The following is a 23,731-nucleotide window of genomic DNA, read 5'->3' on the forward strand; positions in this document are numbered from 1 at the left end:
AACTCAAAACACCAAATTTTCTCAGGCTAATTTGTCAGCAATTACATAGCTTTATTTTAGGCAAGTTGTGCATTTGTTGTACAAAACTTTATTTGAACTTCTCCTTTTGCCACATAGTCTCTTATGAAATGATATTTGATATCAATGTGTTTGGTGCGATTATGAAACACTGGATTTTTAGTTATGGCAATTGTAGACAAGTTATCACAGTAAATAGTTGTGGCATATTTTGGTTCTTGTTTGAGATCTATCGATACTTTCTTCAACCAAATTGCTTCTGCTGCAATGTACTCTGCCTCCGTAGAAGACAATGAAATAGTTGGTTGCTTCTTTGAACCCATAATACTGCACCTGATCCAAGACTGAATACATAACCTGAAGTGCTTTTTCTATCATCAAAAGATCCAGCCCAATCATTATTTGTATAACCAACCAACCCAAAATTATTTGATGAAGTATACCAAATTCCATAATTTCTTGTTCCACAGACATACCTCAAAATTCTTTTTGCTGCTCCAAAATGAATCTTACTTGGACTTTGCATGAATCTGGAAATCAAGCTTACTGCATGCATAATATCAGGCCTAGTGGTAGTAAGATACAAAAGACTTCCTACGAGACTCCTTTAGGATTGGGCATCTACCTTTTTAGCTCCATCTTCTACAGAATTATAAGCATAATTATAAGTCATCTACATATAGGCACACAATTATTATATCATTACCATTTGACTTGATATATAATGTGTGTTCATTTTCACTTCTATTAAACCCCCTTTTCAAAAAATAAGTGTTAATTCTACTGTACCATGCTCTTGGAGCTTGTTTAAGCCCATAAAGAGACTTTTTCAGTTTGTAGGCTTCGTGTTCATTTTCTACTTCTTCATATCCTTGGGGCTGGTGAACATATACATCTTCTTTCAACTCACCATTTAAAAAGGTTGATTTAACATCAAATTGATAAACTAACCATTTATATTGCGCTGCCAATGCCAAAACGGTTATGATTGTATCAAATCTTGCAACAAGAGCATATGTTTCATTGTAGTCAATACCTGGTTGTTGAGCATATCCCTTTGCTACTAACCTTGCTTTGTGCCTTTGTATTGATCCATCAACTGCATACTTGGTTTTATACAACCATTTCACCCCAATGACTTCTTTTTCAGTAGGAGGATCCACAAGCTCCCATGTTGCATTCTTTTTAATTGTTGCCATCTCTACATCCATTGATTTGCACCAAACTAAATCTTTTATTGCATCTTCAAAAAATATTGGTTCTGCTTCAATCTGAGACATCAAAGCAAAATTAGGATAACTATAAATTTCATTTAAAGATTTTGTCCTTTTTGGAGGAGGACTTGGACTTGAAACAGGACTTGAAGTAGTAGAAGATGATGGAGTGGATGTGGCCTCTGAAGTATTTTGATTACTGGATGGATTTGCAGAAACAAAAGATTCATCTTCTTGTACAACAATACTTGGAGTTTGTTGTTGCACATCATGATTCCACTACCATTCTTCTTTCTCATCAAATAACATATCACGACTAATCATTAATTTTTTAGTTTTTGGATTATACAATCTATAACCTTTGGTTTCCCCACAATATCCAATAAAAATGCATTTCACACTTTTATCATCAAGATTTCTTCTCTTTTTAGCAGGAACATGAGCATAGGCAATGCAACCAAAGACTCTTAAATGAGAAATATTGGGTTTTCTTCCACACCATGCTTCATAAGGGGTAATATTTTGCACACTTCTTGTTGGGCATCTATTAAGTAGATAAACAAATGTAGCTACAGCTTCAGCCTAAAAAATATTTGGAAGGTTTTTACCTTTCATCATGCTCCTAACTATCTCAACAATTGTTCTATTCTTACATTCAACAATGCCATTCTTTTGAGGAGTATAAATAGCTGTCAATTGCCTTTGAATTCCATTCATTTTACAATAATAATCTAGCTTATTAGAAGTGAATTCTCCCCCTCTGTCCGTGCGTAATGTTTTTAGACAATAACCACTCTGCTTTTCCACAAGGGCTTTAAATTGTTGAATTATGAAAAAGCATCAGATTTTTCTTTTATGAAATATACCCATGTTCTTCTACTAAAATCATCCACAAAAATAATGAAATACTTATTTTTTTTGAGCGACAAGGTTTGCATAAGACCACATATATCTGCATGCACTAGTTCCAATAGTTTACTTGCTCTGCATGATTTTCCTACTGGAAATGAATCTCTATGTTGCTTACCAAGAATACACCCTTCACAGACTTTATCAATAGAACTAATAAGTGGTAACGCTTTTACCATTTGCTTGTTATATAACAATTTCAAGCCTTTCATATTCAAATGTCCATACCTTATGTGCCATAGCCAAGAACTATCATCATAAGCAACATTTAATGTTGTACTTGCTTCACAAGGGAGATTGAAAGCAAAAATTCTGTTTTGCAGCATATTAGTCTTAGCAATAATTTTACTGTGATCATTTTTATCATAGATTATGCATTGCTTGTCCTTGAAAACAATTCAATATCCCTTTTCAAGGAGCTGCTCCACACTCAACAAATTATGTGCTAGACCAAGAACATATAAAACATCATTAATGTGCTTTGGTTTTCCTTGTTTTTTCTTCACATCAATTGTTCCCTTACCTTTAGCATCAATTGGTTTGTCATCTCCCAATAGTACATCAAATTTTGTAGATTCATCTATCTCTACAAATCCATCTTTGTTTCCTGTCATGTGATTGCTGCAACCACTATCCATAAGCCACACCTCTTTGGAAACATTATTAGTTGAATCAGAAGCCAAGAATAAAGTGCCAACCTCTTCTTTTTCTTCAGAAAAATTAACTTGTTGTGTTTGTTTTTTCCAACAATTTCTTTCATAATGGCCAAATCTTTTACAATAAAAACACTGAACTTGGGATTTATTAAATCTTTTACCTCCATCACTGTCATCATTACCTCTTCCTTTGTTGTATGCAGAAAAAAATCTTCCTCGACCTCTGCCTCCTCTGTATGTTTGTCCTCTTCCTCTTCCTCTTCCAAAAGTGTTTTGGCTTTCCTCATGAGAGGAACCACTTTTGTCTTTGAAAATATTTCCTCTTGCTTGAAAAGCTTGCTCAATAGATTTTTCAGAAGATCTATTGATTCTTTGCTCATGAGATTGAAGAGACCCCATTAGCTCATTCACAGACAACTGAGTTAGATCCTTAGACTCCTCAATAGCAACAACAACCCCATCAAATTTTGCAGGCAAACTTCTTAAAATCTTCTCAACAATTTTTTGATCTTTTAAATCTTCTCCATAAGACCTAATTTCATTCACTATACCCATAACTCTAGTGAGAAAATCTTGAATAAATTCAGAGTTTTGCATGCACAAGGTTTCAAATTCTCTTCTTAATGACTACAACTTAATTTTTTTTACCTTATCACCTCCTTGATATGCTTGTTGCGAAGCATCCCATGCCTCCTTTGATTTTGTTACTCCAACTAGTCTCGGAAAAATAGAATCATGCACTGCTTGCTGGATTAGGAAGAGAGCCTTTGAATCTTTCTTACGATTTTCCTTTAGTTGGTTTCTTTGGTCTTGAGTCCAGCGGGCAAGTGTGTGAGCATCTGGTTCTGTATATCCATTCTCTACAAAATCCCACAAATCTTGTGAGAGAAACAATGTTTTCATCTTAATGCTCCAAAAACCAAAGTTCTCACCTTTAAACATTGGTATTTGTGGTTGAGAAATATTCATATTGTTGGCCATTGTTGCTAACTGCTGAGCACTCCAACCAATAACTTGAATCTGCACAGGCTTCACAAAATTATGAAAACTCTTGCAAATGGCTTTCACAAACTTTTGAAACCTCCTGCCAACAACACACACTTTACATATAAATCAACTCTCTTAACCTAGCTTTGATACCATGTTAAATCTAGCAAGAGCATGCATATGAAAACATAAACAAAACTAATGAAAAAAAATAAGAGAAGTCTGATTCTCAATCCATGAGCTAAACTCTCATTGGAATCTCATATCTTCATAGGAGCAATGAATACATTATTATATAGCCCACATATTTCTAATTTCATTATCCATTATCTCACTAATCTACTATCCCTAATAATTTGCTGAATGATCACTGACTACATCTATAAATTTTCTGCCCTAATTCTAATAACTCAGAACACAAAATTTGCTGGCTAATTTGTCAGCAATTACATAGCTTTATTTTAAGCATTATCCTCAACAAGGTTGCATTATGACCAATCATATTGATTCATCTCATCACCATGCACTGTCAATTTTCTAGAAATTGAACCACTGTTACCTGTAAAGACTGACATTTCACTTCCCCCCTTCTCAAATCCAAAAGAACTGAGAATGGAAGCCCCAATTGCTATGGATGTGAGGCCAATTTCCACTCCTCACCTAGACTTGGACCACCTTCCCCTTGCTGATAAAGGCTTCCAAATCAAGGACACCTCTATCCATGAATACCCATTCAAATTATACTGTCGATACAGAAACCAATACCTAAACCATGCTAATAAAATAGGTCTTTGGGAGTCTAATTTAGCCAAGTATCAACCTGCCACTAGCCGGGCAGCTAGCTGGTGGCTGGTTGATTCTGGAAATCAACCAGCCACCAACCGGGCGAGCCATCAACCGGGTGGTCGGTTGGTGGCTGGTTGATTCCCGGAATCAACCAGCCACTAGCCGGGCGGGTGGCTGGTGGCTGGTTGATTCCGGGAATCAACGAGCCACCAGCCGCCCGCCCGACAGATGGCTGGGTGATTCCAGGAATCAACCAATCACCACCTGGGTGGGCGGCTGGTGGCTCGTTGATTCCCAGAATCAACCAGCCACTAGCCGGGCGGCCAGCTGGTGGCTCGTTGATTCCCAGAATCAACCAGCCACCAGCCAGCCCGCCCGCCCGGCCGGTGGCTGGTTGATTCCGGGAATCACCCAGCTACCAGTCGGGTGGGCGACTGGTGGCTGGTTGATTCCCGAAATCAACCCACCCGACTGGTGGCTGGTTGATTCCCGAAATCAACCAGCCACCAGTCGCCCGCCCGGCTAGTGGCTGGTTGATTCCCGGAATCAACCAGCCACCAACCGGTCGCCCGGTTGGTGGCTGGTTGATCGGGCGGCTGGTGGCTGGTTGATTCCGGGAATCAACCAGCCACCAGCCGGCCGCCCGGCTGATGGCTGGTTGATTCCGGGAATCAACAAGCCACCAGCCGGAATCAACCAGCCACTAGTCGGGCGGGCGGCTGGTGGTTGGTTGATTCCCGGAATCATCCAACCACTAGCCGGGCGGCCAGCTGGTGGCTGGTTGATTCCTGGAATCAGCCTGCCATTAGCCGGGCGGCCAGCTGGTGGCTTGTTGATTCCCGGAATCAACAATCCACCAGCCACCCTCTCGGCTGGTGGCTAGTTGATTGCCCCGCCTAGCTGGTGGTTGGATGATTCCGGGAATCAACCAGCCACGAGCCGGGCGGCCATCTGGTGGCTGGTTGATTCTGGGAATCAACCAGCCACCAACCGGCCACCCCCACCAACCGGTTGCCCGGTTGGTGGCTGGTTGATTCTGGGAATCAACCAACCACCAGCTGGCCACCCGGCTAGTGGCAGGTTGATTCTAGGAATCAACCAGCCACCAACCGGGCGTAACCACAAGCCGGGCGGGCGGCTGGTGCCTGGTTGATTCCAGCCACCATCCCCCTGCTTGGCTGGTGGCTGGTTGATTCCCAGAATCAACCAGCCACCAGCCGGGCGGCCAGCTGGTGGCTGGTTGATTCCCGGAATCACCCAGCCACCAGTCGGGCGGGCGGCTGGTGGCTGGTTGATTCCGAGAATCAGCCAGCCACTAGCTGGCCGCCCTGCTGGTGGCTGGTTAATTCCCGGAATCAACCAGCAAACAGCTGAGTAGCGGGCTGGTGGCTGGTTGATTCTGGGAATCAACCAGCCACCATTTGGCCGCCTGGCTTGTGGCTGGTTGATTCCGGGAATCAACCAGCCACCAGCCGCCCGCCCGATTGGTGGCTGGGTGATTTTGGGAATCAACCAACCACCGGCCGACGGCCCGGCTGGTGGCTGGTTGATTCCCGGAATTAACCAGCCGGAATCCACCAGCCACAGATCGGCTGCCCGAGTGGTGGCTGGTTGATTGCCACCAGTCGGGCGGAGCCACCAGGCGGGCACCTGGCTGGTGGCTGGTTGATTCCGGGAATCAACCAGCCACCTGCCCGACCAGTGGCTGTTTGATTCCGGGAATCACCCAGCCACCAACCGCCCGCCCGGCCAATGGCTAGTTGATTCCGGTAATCACCTAGCCACTATCGGGAGGGCGGCTGGTGGTTGGTTGATTCCTGCTTGATTCCCGGGAATCAACCAGCCGCCAACCGTGTGGCCAGCTGGTGGCTGGTTGATTCCCGGAATCAACCCGCCACCAGTCGGGCAAGCGGCTAGTGGTTGATTTATTCCGGGAATCAACCAAACACCAGCCGCCTGCCCGGCTGGTGGGTGGTTGATTCTGGGAATCAACCAGCCACCAGCCGCCCGCTCAGCTGGTGGGTGGTTGATTCTGGGAATCAACCAGCCACCAGCCGCCCGCCCGGCTGGTGGCTAGTTGATTCCCGGAATCATCCAGCTACCAACCGGGCGGCCAGCTGGTGGTTGGTTGATTCCCAGAATCAACCAGCCACCAGTCGCCCACCCGGCTGGTGGCTGGTTGATTCCCGGAATCAACCTGCCACTAGCCGGGCGGCGAGCTGATGGCTGGTTGATTCCCGGAATCAACCTGCCACTAGCCGGGCGGCCAGGTGGTGGATGGTTGATTCTCGGAATCAACCAGCCACCCACCGGCCACTCGGTAGATGGCTGGTTGATTCCCGGAATCAACCAGCCACCAACCGGGCGACTGGTTGGTGGTTGGTTAATTCCCGGAATCAACCAGCCATCAACCGAGTGGCAGGTTGGTGGCTGGTGGCCGGGTGGCTGGTGGCTAGTTGATTCTGGGAATCAATGAGCCACCAGCCGCCCGCCCGACCGGTGGATGGTTGATTCCGGGAATCACCCAGCCACCAGCTGGCTACCCGGCTGGTGGCTGGTTGATTCCGGAAGGTTGATTCCCAGAATCAACCAGCCACTTGCCGGGCGGCCATTTGGTGGCTGGTTGATTCCCAGAATCAACCAGCCACCAACCAGCTACTCGGTTGGTGGCTGGTTGATTCCGGGAATCAACCAACCACTAGCTAGCCGCACGGCTAGTGGCAGGTTGATTCCGTGAATCAACCAGCCACCAGCCGGGTGGGCGGCTGGTGCCTGGTTGATTCCCAGAATCAACCAGCCACCAGTCGCTCGCCCGGTTGGTGGCTCGCCCGGCTGGTGGCTGGTTGGTTCCGGGAATCAACGAGCCACCAGCTGGCCGAATCACCCAGCGACCAGTCGGGCGGGCGGTTGGTGGCTGGTTGATTGCCGCAATCAACCAGCCACCAGTCGGGCTCCCGGCTAGTTGAATCCGGGAATCAACTTGCCACCAGCTGGTTGCCCAGCTGGTGGCTGGTTTATTCCGGGAATCAACCAGCCACCAATCGGCCGCCTGGCTGGTGGCTGGTTGATTCCGGGAATCAACCAGCCACCGATCGGCCGCCTGGCTGGTGGCTGGTTGATTCCGGGAATCAACCAGCCACCAGCTGGTCATCCAGCTTCTGGTTAGTTGATTTCGGTAATCAACCAGCCACTAGCCATTTGGCTTGTGGCTCGTTGATTCTCGGAATCACCCAGCCACCAGCCGGGCGGAGCCACCAACCAGGCGGGCGGCTGGTCGCTGGTTGATTCCCGGAATTACCCAGCCACCAGCCGGGCAGGCGGCTGGTGGCTGGTTGATTACAGGCGGCAGGTGGCTGGGTGATTCCGGGAATCAACCAGCCACCAGCCGCACAACCGCCCGCCCGGCTAGTGGCTGGGTGACTCCCGGAATCAACCAGCCACCAGTCACCCGCCCGGCTAGTGGTTGAGTGATTCCAGGAATCAACCAGCCACCCACCTAGCTGGTAGCTGGGTGATTCCGGGAATCACCCAGCCACCAACCAGACGGGCTACCGGGGTCGGGCGGCCCGGAATCTCCCAGCCACCAGCTGGGCAAGCGGGTGAAGCATCGGGGTGGTGCCACTCTAGGCTGCGCCACCCTGGCAGCCCGCCTGCCCACCCAGCTGGTGGCTGGGTGATTCTGGGAATCACCCAGCCACTAGCCGGGCAGAGGGAATCACCCAGCCACCAACCAGGCGGGCGGGCGGGCCGCCGAGGTGGCGCGGCCTTGGCTGGTGCCACCCTAGTGGCCCGCCCGCCTGCCCGGCTGGTGGCTCGGCAATTCCGGGAATCGCCCATCCACCAGCCGGGCTGACTGCTGGTGGCTGGGTGATTCCAGCCGCCTGGGTGATTCCCGGAATCACTAAGCCACGAGTTGGGCTTGCGCGGGCGGCTGGTGCCTAGGCGATTCTCGAAATCACCCAGGCACCAGCCGGGCGGGCGGGCAGGCCGCTGGGTTCGCGCCACCCCGGTGGCCCGCCCGCCCGCCCGGCTAGTGGCTGAGCGATTCCGGGAATCACCCAACCACCAGCTGAGTGGGCGGGCAGGTCGCCGGGGTGGCACAATGGCACCAGCTCGCCTGCCCACCTGGCTGGTGGCTTGGCGTTTTTGGGAATTGCCCGGCCACCAGCCGCTCGCCCAGCTGGTGGATGGGTAATTCCAGGAATCACCCAGCCACTGGGTGGGCGGGCCGCCCGGGTGGCATGGCCTAGGCTGGCGCCACACCGGCTGCCCACCAGCCTGCCCAGCTAGTGGCTGGGGGTTTTCCGGAATCACCCAGTCACGAGCCGTGCCACCCCGTCGGCCTGCCTGCCTGCCCAGCTAGTGGTTGGTCAATTCCCAGAATTGACCAGCCACCAACCGGGTGGGCAGGCTGGTCGCTGGGCTAGCGCCACCCCAACGGCCTGCCCGCCAACCCGGCTGGTGGCTGGGAAATTCCTGGAATCCTTTTTCGTTTGTATCTAGCATGTTATGGTTGAAAACATGTTGAATTTATACTTAGGAAAGAAAAATGATATCCTACCAAAAACATTAATGTGTTTTTTTCCTCATAAACAAATTCGTTTGGCACATAAAAATTTGGTTTTGCTAGCATTTTTTTTAAATTTTGATAATTGACCCTAAAAAAAATAGTCATTGTTCCAGTATCATCACTTTCTTTTTTAAGCTATATTTTGCATGAAAATTTCGTAGTAACTTTCATAGTCACTGCCATTTTTAAAACATGTTCAAAATTTACCCCTAAAAAATAAAATCATCGTTCCAGTATACACACTTTTCATTTTTAGCACTATATTTGATGTTTTTTCGAGGTTTTTTGGCCAGAGTTACCGTTTTGAGTTTATAGTTCCCGTTTCAAAGTTTACATTGTTGAAACCCAAACTTTATAAAAAATCAGAACCAAAACATTGGAAGGGCAAGTCCTGACCATTATATAAGACCTCCTTTTCATGAAAACTATGCTGAAGCATCCACATCTAGTGAGCAGACAGAGGACACTCACATAAACTTGATGGGTTTGAAGAGTGAACAACAAGTATTCCTAACCCAAGAAGACCAAGATGACCATGATATAAAGCAATTTCAAACCAAGTCTGGAGAGTCATTTGATTTCAAACAAGGCTATTATTCAGCTGTCTACGAAGTCCATAAACAATATAAATTGAGAACAAGAACTATTGATGTGTCTGATCCCATCAAGCCAAAGGATGCCAAGCAAGCTAAGAAAGTAAAGGACAAGGCCGCTATCATAGAACCTACTGATAAAACAGACCCAAAATTAAGAGAGGTGACCATAGAGGATGTATCTGACATGCAGCCCTCTAATAACCAGCCTTTTGTGTCCTTTCCCTCAAAATACAATGTAAATAGCACTCCTCAAAGCCTTCCCAAAACAGAACAATCTCAAGAAGTCACTGATAACCAAGAGAAGATCACTGAAGGTACAATTGAAAAGGGAAAATCTGCCAGTCACAATACTAAAACACAGTCAGAAAAACCTTTTGATTTAGAAGCAGAAATTGGTAAATTAAAGATATCTATTCCTCTCTTTGAGCTTGCCAAACATGATGTGTACAGACAGCAAACCAAAAGATCACTGCAAATGCCAGAGAACGGGGATGATGTTAATGTCTTAGATAATCAACCTGAATTACTTTTTGGTCCTGAAGTCAATGGTAGATCAGGACATGGAGCTGTTCTACCCTTTTATGTCAGTTTGCACATTCATGATAAAGTGTTGCATAATGCTATGTTTGATTCAGGTGCCTCACACAATCTAATGCCCAAAGCTGTAATGGAGAAGCTAAACCTTGATGTCACTAGATCGTACAAAAACTTATTCTCATTTGATTCTAGTCAAATCGAGTGTTTAGGCTTAATCAAAGACCTTTGTGTGTCTTTAGTCCAATTTCCCAACAAAACGATCCTAATGGACATGGTGGTTTCTGACATTCCTCCAAAGTATGGCATGCTCTTATCAAGATCTTGGGGAGCAAAACTCCAAGGGTCTCTCCAGCTAGACCTCTCCTATGCCACTATTTCAGTCTTTGGGCAACTAAAGAGACTGTATAGAGAAACGCTAATGAAGTATGTGGTAAGTAGTGAGGAAAAACCCCAAAACTTTCCCATTTACTCAATCCATTCTGATATGGATTCCTTTATATTGTTCAATAATGATAGCTGCCCTCCCACTGATGAGAAGCCTTTGCCTTTAGAACAAGAAACATGCATAAATGAAGAATCGGTTGCCCATACCCAAGAAACTGTCAAAACCGCCAAAGCAACCAGCATACAAGAGGAACTCAATGAAACAGAAGACTCACATCTGCCCACTCCTAAAATGGTTGAAACTCTTAATACTAACCACAAGCAAGAAATCACATGGTATTTAGAGTTTGATGGTTCTGTTAATAAACTAGGAGCAAGGGCAGGAATATGGATTCACAATACACATAACAGTCATGAAGAGGGTCATGCTTACAGACTAAACTTCAAATGCACCAACAACATGGCAGAATATGAGGCTCTCTTTTTAGGCCTTCAACTGCTCAAAGCTCTAGGAGCTGCAAAAGTGTCCATTCTAGGTGACTGCGATTTGATCATTCAACAGATGAAAGGTAACTTTGTTACTAATGACAATAGGCTAAGAGATTATAGGTCTGCTGCCACAGAAATACTCAATTCCTTCACCGAATCCTAGCTTGCTAAAATTTCTAGAAGCCATAACATACATGCTTATAGTCTAGCTACTTTTGCTAGCACTTGCAGACTGCCCTTTGAGCCCAATTACCACTTTACTGCTGAGATAAAGCACAGGCCTGCTGTCCCTAACAATATCAAAGATTGGCAAGTGTTTGAGGATGATGCTCAAATCAACAATTTTCTTACCTTACAGCATGAATTCTCAGGCTTAAACATTGATGAAGATGCCATGAATGACCCACAACAGCAAATGAGCCAAAATGAGCAAACTATAACAGCTGAAGCAACAAATCAAATGCTGCACCCAACCATTTTTTATGAGAAAAACATGCAAGAGCTGAAGCAAATGCATTTTGAAGCAGAGGCCGAAGTGATTGATTTAAAAGACAATTTTCTACCTGCTGGCCTCACTCCATTAGAAGACATATTTGATTCAAACGATGTCCCCAAAAAGCCAAAGATGCAGCCCTTAAACGCTGTTGTGGAAGACTGTAATATTGGGACAACAGAGAAGCCCAAAATGATTAAACTGTCCAAGTCTTTGCCTCCTGATCAAAAACCAAAATATGTTGATTTATTTAAAGAGTTTCAAGATGTATTTGCCTGGAGTTATGAGGACCTTAAGTCCTATGACACCTCTGTTATTCAACATACCATTCTCTTAAAGCCAAATCAAAAGCCCTTCAAACAAAAACTAAGGAGAATCAATCCTGTGCTTCTCCCTTTGATTGAGAAAGAAGTGAAAATAATGTTTGAGGCCGGTATCATAGCACCCACTAGATTTTCAGAATGGGTATCCAATCTTGTTCCCACAAGGAAGAAAATAGGGGAGATTAGACTTTGTGTAGATTTGAGAAACTTAAACCAAGTCTCCCTTAAAGATCACTACCCATTGCCAAAAATGGACCACATTCTACAAAGAGTAGTGGGGTCTTCAAGAATTTCTTTGCTAGATGGCTTTTCAGGTTTTAATCAAATACTTGTTCACTTGGATGACCAAGACAAGACAACCTTTACAACACCGTGGGGAACATTTAAGTATGTGAAGATGCCTTTCGGACTAAAGAATGCAGGTGCTACCTTTCAAAGGGCCATGGACATTGCATTTTCCAAGGAAATCCATGATTTCCTAGTGGTTTACCTTGATAACCTTACTCCTTTCTCAAAATCTGATCAAGAGCACCTAAAACACCTAAGGCAAGTGTTCCTAACATGTAGGAAATATGGCATTTCCTTGAACCCCAAGAAGTATTTATTTGGCCTTGAAGAAGGCAAATTGCTAGGCCATATCATTTCAAAAGATGGAATTAGAATAGATACGAAAAGAATCCAAGCCATTTTGCAAATCCCTTATCCGAGAAACATCAAAGAATTGCAAGCATTCCTAGGAAAGACCAATTTCCTAAGGAGATTTATCCCGAACTTGGCCGAGCTGATAAAAATGCTAAATAAAATGTTAAGGAAGGATTCCAAGGTAAAATGGACTTTAGAGGCCAAGCAAGCCTTTGAGGGCATAAAATATGCCTTAACCCAAGCCCCAGTCCTCACAAGTCCTCAATTTGATAAGGATTTCATCATTTTTTCATTTGCATCTGAACACACCATAGCTGCTGTCCTTTTACAAAAATATGACCAAGGAAATGAAAAGCCAATTGCATTTTTTAGCCAAGCCCTTAGAGATGCACCCTTGAGATACCAAATCATGGAGAAGCAAGCATATGCCCTTGTTAAAGCAATCAAAGATTTCAGAATTTACATTTTATATTCACATGTGATTGCTTATGTGCCAAATGCTGTTGTAAAAGACATATTAACTCAAGAGGGCATAGAAGGCAAAAGAGGCAAATGGATTGTCAATATCCTTGAGTATGACATTGAGATAAAACCCACCAAGCTGATAAAGGGACAAGGTTTAGCCAAACTGATGTCCGAAACCAATTTTCAAGCCTTAGACATTAATCAATTGGACAATCAACAGGAGCTGGCCGACTCCACAGATCAGTGAAGCTTTTTTGCAATCCCCATGGTATGCTGATATATGTTTTATATTGTTAAACCTGTGTGCTCCTCCAGGGTTGTCCAGAACCAAAAAGAGATTTTTAAAGATGAAAGCATCAAAGTTTTGTGTCTTAGATAGTGCTCTATTTTGGAAAAATCATGAAGGAATATTGTTGGATTGTCTAACTATGAATGAAACTAACAGTGTCATGAAAGAATTCCATGCAGGGGAATGTAGAGGGCACTTATATTGGAAGTCAACTGCTGCTAAGATACTAAGGGTTGGTTTCTATTGGCCCTCTTTGTTTGCTGATGTGAGAAATTTTGTTGTTTCATGCCACAAATGCCAAATCTTTGAAGGCAAAAGAAAGCTTCTGCCCTTGCCCCTTAAGCCCATTTCAATCGAGAAGCCTTTTCAACAATGGGGTCTTGACTTCATTGGAGAAATCCATCCATCCTCTTCTGGCCAGCATAAGTGGATTCTAACAGCCACATATTACTTTACGAAGTGGATTGAAGCCATCCCATGTAGGCAAGCCAATGACACCACTATCATCCAATTCCTTGAAACCAACATTTTGTCCAGATTTGGCTGTCCTGAGAAGATCATTACAGATAACGTTGCTGCCTTCAAATCCAAGAAAATGATCAGTTTTTGCCACAAATTCCACATTACCTTAGGTCACTCCACAACCTATTACCCTCAAGGTAATGGCTTGGCTGAATCATCCAACAAGAGTCTGATTAACATCATTAAGAAATTTTTGGAGGTGAACAAGAAGAACTGGCACAAAAAGCTTGTAAATGCCCTATGGGCAGACAAATTGTCAACCAAGAGATCCATTGGGATGAGCCCATATGAGTTAGTCTATGGCATGGAGGCCAAGTTCCCCTCTTCTTTGGGAATCCCTGTTATCAAATTGCTGCAAGAGATTCAGGCAAAGCCAAATGATATCCAAAGAAGAATAAACCAAACCATCCATTTGCAGCAAACAAGAGAGCAAGTGTACGATAGAGCTCAGATTTTACAAGAGAAGATCAAGAAAATGTTTGACAAAAGAACCAAGGCTGAATATTTCTATATAGGCAACAAATTCTTAAGATGGGATTCAAGAAGAGAGGACAAAGGAAAGCATGGCAAGTTTGATTTCCTGTGGAAAGGCCCCTTTATTATTTCTACTGTTCAAGGAAATAACACATATTTTCTGAAAAGTTTAGATGGCAACGCAGCTGAAGAAGACCCTGTCAATGGCTGAATGCTAAAGCACTATCATGATCCCTTTTGTTGAATGCAACACAGCTCTGTATACTATCTGTACATTAATATTTGTATTTTCAACACTTTTTCCTATAGCAGGCCAATAAGAGGGAACAACGCAGCAAATTTTGAAGGAAAGATCAAAGAAAGCTCTATTTCAGATCCTCTGTTTTTTGAAATAATTCCAAAGAAGTGCTCAAGCAAATTTTAATATGTTTACAAGCACCCAAAAGGCAAGAAGCAGAGCTGTAATTTTTCTGCAATTCAGCTCAAAAGGATACTGCATATCAGCTTATAAGAATTCAGTCAAAAGCATTGAGAAGAAGGAGAATTTCAGTTTACAGCAACAATTGAAGATCAAGGCATTCTGACCTGCTATTCTTGGCTTTTCATCTTGAAAAACCATCCCCAAGTGGAGCCACTGTTAGCCTCCTATTGAAATAGGTTTCATATTTCATGATTGACTGTTTTACATGCCAAATATGTCATCTTTTCATGCTGCAAGGTTCCATATTTCCAAGAAGTTCAATTTTGAAGAATCATACCATTTTTGAAGAGTTCTACAGTTAAGGGAAAGCCAAACAGCTTAATCTTGGTTTCCCTAGGTTTAAATTGCTTGTTTTAGAAGATAGAGAATGAATATCTGTCCAAACAGCTTAAGAGTGGCAGATTAGTAGCTAGGTAGAGAAATAAAGGAGCCCAACTACTTAATCTGGGGCCTTGGAAGAGATAAGGGTTGATTTTAGATAGGAGGGCAATTAAAAGAAAAGAAGACAATCAGGGTTTGCAAGTCTAAGTGCACCCATTCAAAATGAAGAAAAAATGCTAGGTAAGTAGGCTGGGTAAGTAGTTTTGTGGTTGCAGAATCAAGCTGTGTGATCCATTTCATGTTTCAAGTGTTATATCTATTCAGGTCACAATTATGAGGCAGTTTTTCATTTGGAGGAGCTCAAGCGAGGCATGTCTAACTCCCCCTTCTTCTTATTTCCCAAATCATTTCACTAATTTCCCCAAAGATGTTAAGATCTGCTTGATATCTTTAAGAATCATCATATTCCATAACATTGGCCTAAGTAAAGGTTTGCTTTGCTTAGGAATACTCTTCTTCTTCACTCTATAAGTCATTTTTCCCTTTTAAGTGGCCTAAGATATCTAAACTTAGCGCCTTCTTGTCATTTTCATATTAACTTCTAATATTATTATATAAATCCCTATTTATTCCCCCTTCCCTTACTAAAAAAGCACTAAATAGCTCCCCTATGTACATATTCCCATCCCCTGGCACTATAGCCCTATAACATCAGTTTGGGAAATGGTAGTCCATCTGGGGCTACTATTAACCTATCCGTATCCTAACCCTGGAATTAACCTGACCTTTGGTTAGGTTAATAGCCTTTACCTACCCCTCCACCCTTATATTTTTCCCATTTTATCCCTCCCCTTTCGTTTTATATAAATGGTGTCTAAAGGCTTTGATAGACATTAAATTATTTTCCTATGTCCGCGCAGAAACCCACAATTCTGCGTTAACCAAAGTTTGAAAGCCCCCGTCGCGCAATATTAATTTAATATTCGGGCGGGCCCCCGCACATAAACCTGCTGCCAGCTCCGCACTCCGTCAGCCCTCCGATCCGCCCGCCCAGATCCGACGGCTCTCGGCGATTTCAGAGCCGCCCCGACATTCGACGGTTAGCCTCCGATAGGCTAGTGGTTTCCCCACCGTACAATGGACGCGTGTCCGCCCTTGATTGCATCGGAGCTCCTCTGACAATTACCGCTCTTGTACAGAAGGCGGTGCGATGAAACCACAAATCGCCTTTGGTCTCTCCGCCCCCTGACGTCAGCACCACGTCGGTGCTACGTGTCACTGCCACCGTATCTGCCTCCATCCCTGCCTCGCCACCATATCCTATGCCACATCATCACCCTGCTGTACTGCCACGTCACCCTACCACATCACCCTGCCGTACCAGGACGTCATGCTGACGTCATCACTGAAAAATGCACGAAGGGTGAAAATCACAGCAAAGGTTGCCCGGAATGAAAAACTGAGGCAGTTTTCGATGTGTGATTAGCGCTAATCGCGCATCGTTAAGAAAAATGGCTCGAAATGGAGGCCTTCTCATGGCTCAGCTACCTGCAAAAACCCAAAAATTCACGGGAGGCAACAGGATTTCTTCATGTATGTTCATATTCAATCGGCCAGCGCCAATAGCATTCTAGAGGCCACGAAAATCATTTGCTGCAGCTATTTTTGCCTTGAAAGGGCAGATAAGGGGCGACTTGACAAGTACAAGAGTATCAGAGGAAAGATAAAGCCCAGATTAAATTAAAGAGTATCAGTGAAGCGACAAAGAGTATCAGATCCGCAATATCAAAGTAGGTGAACATTAAAGGCCCCCAAGAAAAGTCAAAGAAGACGTAAAGGCCATTCAAAGCTCATCAGATCGGGATTAGTGCACATTAAATCCACCTAAAAGCAGCATAACCGCCTTAGAAGTGCAAATAAAAGACAAGACACAGTTATTGCAAAAACACTGTACCGAGCCACCAAGGACACCATATTAACTCATTTTGATACAGCTGCCTCCAGCTCAGCTCGAATAAATATATTCTTGCATTAATTTCAGGACAATATTAGGTTAAAGAACTCATTTCCCTCAGACTTGTTTAAGGTCTGCTATAATAGGTATTTTTGGATATTTTTCTCTATATAAACCACCCTAATTCATTGTTTAAAGGGTTGGTTGGTTGATAATCCTCATTCTAGACTTGCGCTGTATATTTTGAGAGCTCTGTAATCAAAGACTGCTGGAATGCTTTGGATGAAGAACTGTCTGTTGTGTTATTTAATGGCCAAAGAGTGACTGTGGAATTCCTGTGCTACTACATGGCTCAATAAGTGTTTTCTTACCTCTGTTTACAGTTTATATATGTTTACACCACCAGTGTTACCATCTAAATAGCAAGAAAAAAGAATAGCTTAGGTTTTGCTTGCCTGCACCCTATGCTCAGTTCTTGTTATTTCTATATTTTTTCTTCAGAAACGGTTATGAATATGCATACTTAAATGATCATGTTTACCCTATTTCTTTCACATATGACCGTTATTTAGGAATTCTTGACTGCTCCTAGACAAACTTTCATTCACCTTCCCTCTCTGTTAGCTAATGAAAGATTCTTAGTTGCCTTTCATCTCTGACCTTCATCCCATCTTTATTCCAGCTTGATATTGTTCTATGTGTAGCTATCCTGCTCCGTATTCCTCTTGTGACCAAGAAAACGCAATAGCAAGCCCTAATCCATGACTCCATGCCCAATGGTTTGAACTTCTCACACTATGCATCCCAACTCTACTTGAAAACATCATCCTTCCCACCAAAATCAAAATAAAACCCATGTACACCATAATTAGCCTAAAATCAACCCAAAACAAAGTTAAATCATAAAGAGAGAGCCCTCTCTGACTGCAGGTAGGCTAGGACCTACAGCCCAAAGATTGGTTTGTGGTTACCTCGGCCGTATCCCTTAAGGAGCCAAGGGAGAGCCTGAGTGATAACAAAAATAGAGAACGAATTGGACACATTGATTCAGTCCAAACAGAGTGAATTGGCCACTACCTCCACAGCTGCCATTCCCACGATAACAAATGCAGTCCCTTCAACATTGGCAGCCTCGTTAGCACCGACAGATCCACCTGTTATAGCACTTCCAGTCACAACAGAGTTTACAACAACAGGTACTTCAACAGAGAAAACAACAGAGCTAGTGAAAGCCATGGAGGATATGTCAATCCAAGCAACAGAGCTCAAAAAGCTAAAGGAGAAAGTAGCAAGCTTAGAAACTAAATGTAAGCTTGCCCAAATACAACAGAGAGAAGAAGCACAGAAAGCCCTAAGGATGGGTGAGAAGATAAAGGTCCTAGAAAAAGATTTAACTCTGCAAAAGCCACTAGGACAGACCAAAGAAATGCTCTGGGCCAATATCATTGACTCTGTCAATGATATTTGGCCATCAATTCAAGTTATATTTGAGCAAACTGAATTGGTGAAAGTGGCCACCGAAGCAATTCAGAAAGTAAAAGAAGAATTGGGGGACATGCCTCAGGATGCTAATCGACTCATCCCTTTCCTAAACAACAAAAACAGGCATGAGCTCAACGAACTTGGTATAGAGGATAGGACTGAAGCTATCCTAGAAATCAAAAAGGTCTTGCTAAAAGAAACCTCATGGTTAACTTGGAAGAAAAATGCCATAACATGTAGATGGGCATTGACAGATTCATGGCCAAATTTCAAATTTTGAGGGATAAAGGCCTTCCCAGTCCTATGGTCATCCATGATAAACTTATGACCCAATTGGACTACACTGACAGATTAAGGAAGTTGGCCAAGGAGCAAGCAAGCACTTCAGGAATCAAAGCCTTGCCAACTGGAAAAGTATTGTATGATACTTTGGAGAATCTATTTTTTCTACAAAATGAGGTAAAACATTTGTTTGTCATCAAGCCTAATTTTGCTAAATACACAGAGGCTGATGAAACTTACAGAAGAATGTTAAAATCAAAATTACCTAAGGATGCATGGTGGGAAAAGATGACAAATTTACTATAAGTTACCACAGTAAATATGAAGGTAGGTGAAAGGATAGATAAACAGGGTCAAAGAGTAATAGGTTAAAGAGTATCAGTAAAATATTAAAGACAAAGGTGATTCCAGCGTACAAATATTAGCCAGCTTAAAGAGCTCAAATTCAAACTACAAACAACTAGCACTATCACAATAAAAGGGACAACATGATGTAGTTTTCCATCTGTCTCTATCTTCATGCTTGAAGATATTTTGATTTCCTAGATTAATTCTCATATTGTTTTAAGATATTTTGTAAATATTTTTTGTATAAATACTTCACATTTCGAAGTATTTAGGGTGGATTCAAAGACATTTATATAGACATTTGGAACAAAAGCAAGATAAAGAGGAGGAAATTGAGTTCAGTCCACAAAGAGAAGAATAGAGTAAAATAATTGACACCCCACCACTTAGGAGATCTAGTAGGCCAAAACAGTTACCAGCTTGATATAGAGATTGTGCACTCATGACTAGTATGTTAAACATTACAGAACCTTCTAATTTTTATGAAGCTAGTAAGAATTGTGAATGGAAGGAAGAAATGGAGGAGGAATGTGAATATATTATTAAGAATAATACTTGGGATCTAGTAAAGCTGCCTAAAGGTAAACAACCCATAGGTTGCAGATGATTATTTAAGTTGAAATTTCAAGCAGATTGGTCTATTGATAAGTATAGAGCAAGGTTGGTTGCAAAGGGGTATTCCCAGAAAGAAGGTATTGACTTTGAAGAAACATTTTCCCCTGTTGCAAAAGTAAACACTATTAGATTGATTATTGCTTTAGCCACTAAGAATCATTGGAAAATACATCAATTAGATGTTAAATCTGCTTTCTTAAATGGTGATTTAAAAGAAGAAGTATACTTAGTGCAGCCTGAGGGGTTTGTTAAGAAGGGGGAAGAGAATTTAGTTTGTAGACTAAAGAAAGCTTTATATGGTTTAAAACAGGCTCCTAGATCCTGGTACAACAAAATTGATTCATTTTTCCTTATGCATGGATATAAACGGAGCAAAAAAGATCCTAATTTGTATACCATGTTTAATGATGAGGGGCATATAGTGTTGATTTCTTTATATGTAGATGATCTGATCATGACAGGGAGTGCAGACAATCTCATTGAAGAAATCAAGCAGCAGTTATCACAAAAATTTGAGATGAAGGACCTTGGAGAAATGCATTACTATTTGGGTCTAGAAGTTTGGAGAGATTCAAGCCAAACTTTCTTGTCCCGGGGTAAGCATGCTAAGAGTTTTTTGACTAAATTCAAAATGGATGAGTGCAAGGCTGCATTTGTGCCTTTACAACAAAACAACAAAATTCAGGTGAATGATGGTTCGAAATATGCAAATGCAACATTGTACAGACAGTGAGTTGGTAGTCTTATCTATTTGACTACAACGAGACCAGATCTACCTTATGCAGTGAGTGTTTTGAGTCAGTTCATGACTCAGCCTCATGAGAACCATTGGCTTGCAACGAAAGGAGTATTGAGGTATCTGCAAGGAACTTTAGACTTTGGTATTTTGTATTCTAACTCATTTGATGTTAGCTTGACCGGTTATACAGACTCTGATTGGGTGTGAAATTTAGATGATAGAAGATCAATGACAGGTTACGCCTTTAGCATTGGGTCCGGGGTCATCTCTTGGTGCAGCAAGAAGTAGCATACTATATCCTTATCCTTAGTAGAAGCAGAATATCAAGCTATGTGTGCAGCAACATGTGAGGTAGTTTGGTTGTGCAGAATTCTTCAAGATGCAGGAGAAGAACAGAAAGAAGCTACGGTTATCAATTGCGATAATCAAAGTTCCATCAAACTGGCTTACAATCCTTTGTTTCATAAAAACACTAAGCACATAGACACTCAATTTCATTTTGTTAGGGAAAAGGTGCAGTCCAAAGAGATTTGTGTTGAATACTGTAATTCTTGAGATAATAAGGCTCATATATTTAATAAGCCTCTGGGAAGACTGAAGTTGGAATTGTTTAGGGACATATTAGGTGTGTTTAAGAACCCTTTCTCCATTAAGGGGGAGTGTTAGAATTAATGGAGAATAGGTTTTTATTGTTACGTAGTTATGATTTTCCTTTTCTTAGTTATTCAGTTCCTATTATTCGGGGATATGATTTGTTGTCCCTAACAAATTGTATCTATTTAATATTGGAGATCAATGGAAAGCCTGTGTTTGGCATTTTGCTTGAAGGAGTTCTTGGTGATCCACACTTGTGATCTCCTCTTTTGTTGGTTTGCCATTTCATGCCTTCCCTGTGCAACTCTTGACAGTACAGTGCATTCATTCTATGTGGTGTTGAGAAGTGCCTGTCAATCCCACGTACTGTCTTCCATGTTATTTCTTTGTCATTAACACATAGATGTAGAAGATTGTAGTATACTTCTTAGATGCATAAGGATTATACTTTTTATAATTTTTGAAATTTTCTATGTATTTTGTGGAAGTGGTTAAAATAAGATAAAAGCAAACAACTAAATACAAAGGGGATCTTTTAAACCTCCCATGTAAGCTCTAGTAAAAAATTTAAAAAACCCGTAATGGAAATCCTATTCAAAGTAACAAGAATGAAAGGATGTTGAACAATTCATTCATTGGTTGCTGACAAAAATTGAAGAGAACAAAATGTGGAGCAGAGGACTTTCTCTTCTTAGTATTACAAATCACTTAAATAAGATTACATTGGAAACATCAGTAATAAATGACTGGAGTTAAACTCGACTAAACTGGACTTAACTGAAAATGAACTAGGACACTTGGAGGGACAATTTTGACACCTAACATGTGGTTGGGATTAGATTCTCCAACACTCCCCCTTAATTACAACCACATAAAAAATTCAATTAAGATACCCGTTGGTCTATGTCTCAACTAGGTTTACAATTTAAAAATTGACTTCGACTGCATTTTATTTTCTTCTCCTCTTCTTCCACATTTTGTAGCCTCTAAATTGTTTCAACTTTTTCTCTTTGTTGTATTCTTGAAACCTCAGTTTCTTTATTTGCAGGTGAAGTTCTTCCATTTTTCCAGGTTGTCTAAGCATATCTTGGACTTCTTCAAAAACTGACTTGTATGTGGGTTGCTGCTACATATTATCTTCTGTAGTGTTATTTTCACCATCAATCTGCTGCAACATAAGATTATAATAAAATAATATTTCTTCGCGACTCCAAAACCTGAAAATTTCAATCATTTCTCATCATTGATGTTGTCTTCAACATTTATTTCTGCAGCTTCTATGCAGACCATATCATCGCATGTTGTTGCAAGCCATGCTTCAAGGAAATTTAATTCTTCTTCATAGTCATTTTGTGTACTTGGACACTGGAAATTAACAATAGAATTAAAAATATTTAAAGAACCACATTGGTTCTGTTCCTTTTGCTCTGCAATGATAGATTTTTCTTGTTGCGCTTCTTTCTTAGCTGTTGCTTCTACATCTGTCTCTGTTTTCTCTTTCTGGGCTTCTCTCTTTTCTTCTACCTCCATCACTGCCTCTGTCTCTTTCACTTCTGTACTAACCTGTGCTAGTGCAGACAGGTTGTCTTCCAGTATCTCACCAAATAACATCATGTCAATATGATGTTTTTGCTACATCACCTGCAACCATTCATCATTAGCCAATAATTCCTCATCAAAATTTATATCAGCAATATTGATTACTAGATTCACCATAGCATTAACTGCTCCAATGGTAGTTTCATTGTCCTCAGCAAGCTCTGTTGCTGGTTTCACCAACATTTCATTAGCAAGCTCTGTTGCTGGATTCATTAAATTTTTGTCCACGTGTGGCTATGCACAGTGGGGATCATGAGAATCTACGTGCGCCTTCTCTCTTTCTTTTGCGACTTCTTCACAAACATCATCCACTTGTGGCTGAGCATAGTGGGATTCAACAATCCTTTCATCTCGATGTAGATCTATTGATGTAGATCCACCTTCATCTTCAACTTCGGTGCTCCCTCTTGCACCAAAACATCTCTCAAGAGTATCCCAAGACTCCTTGGCTATTTTGGCTTCTGAAATCAGAGGAAGAATGCTGTCATCGACAAATTATTTTATGCATTTCAATGCAAAGGCATCCTTTTTCCTCTTCACTTCCAGATCTAAAAATATCTCAAACATCTCCTGCTGTCATTTTGACCTTCTAAACCTCTTGGATTTTCCCATTTTTTGAGTGTTGCCTTACTACGACTCAACAAGCAAACAAATTGTAGACATTGCAGCTAACTGCAATAAAAAAAATGCCTCTTCTTCTTGGCTTCCACAAACAATGAGTCTACAAAATTTCACAAAAGGAAATGCTTATACAAAATATTTTCCAAAAAATATCACAATGCCCAGAGCCGATTGGAACAATACACCCTTTTCTTTTTCAAGACTTAAAAAAATCTCCTTTAAATAAGTCTTTTAAAAGAAATTCTATACCTTCTTAAATAAAAATCAAAACATCTTTTCTTAAAGGATTCCACGGCCCTTTAGCAATACCACCATATATTCAAATATTATATAGCCCCTTT

The sequence above is a fragment of the Pinus tabuliformis genome, chromosome 6, assembly GCF_031772625.1.
Source record: "Pinus tabuliformis cultivar Carrire ecotype Pingquan chromosome 6, CPIR1, whole genome shotgun sequence".
Classification (NCBI taxonomy): Eukaryota; Viridiplantae; Streptophyta; class Pinopsida; order Pinales; family Pinaceae; genus Pinus; species Pinus tabuliformis.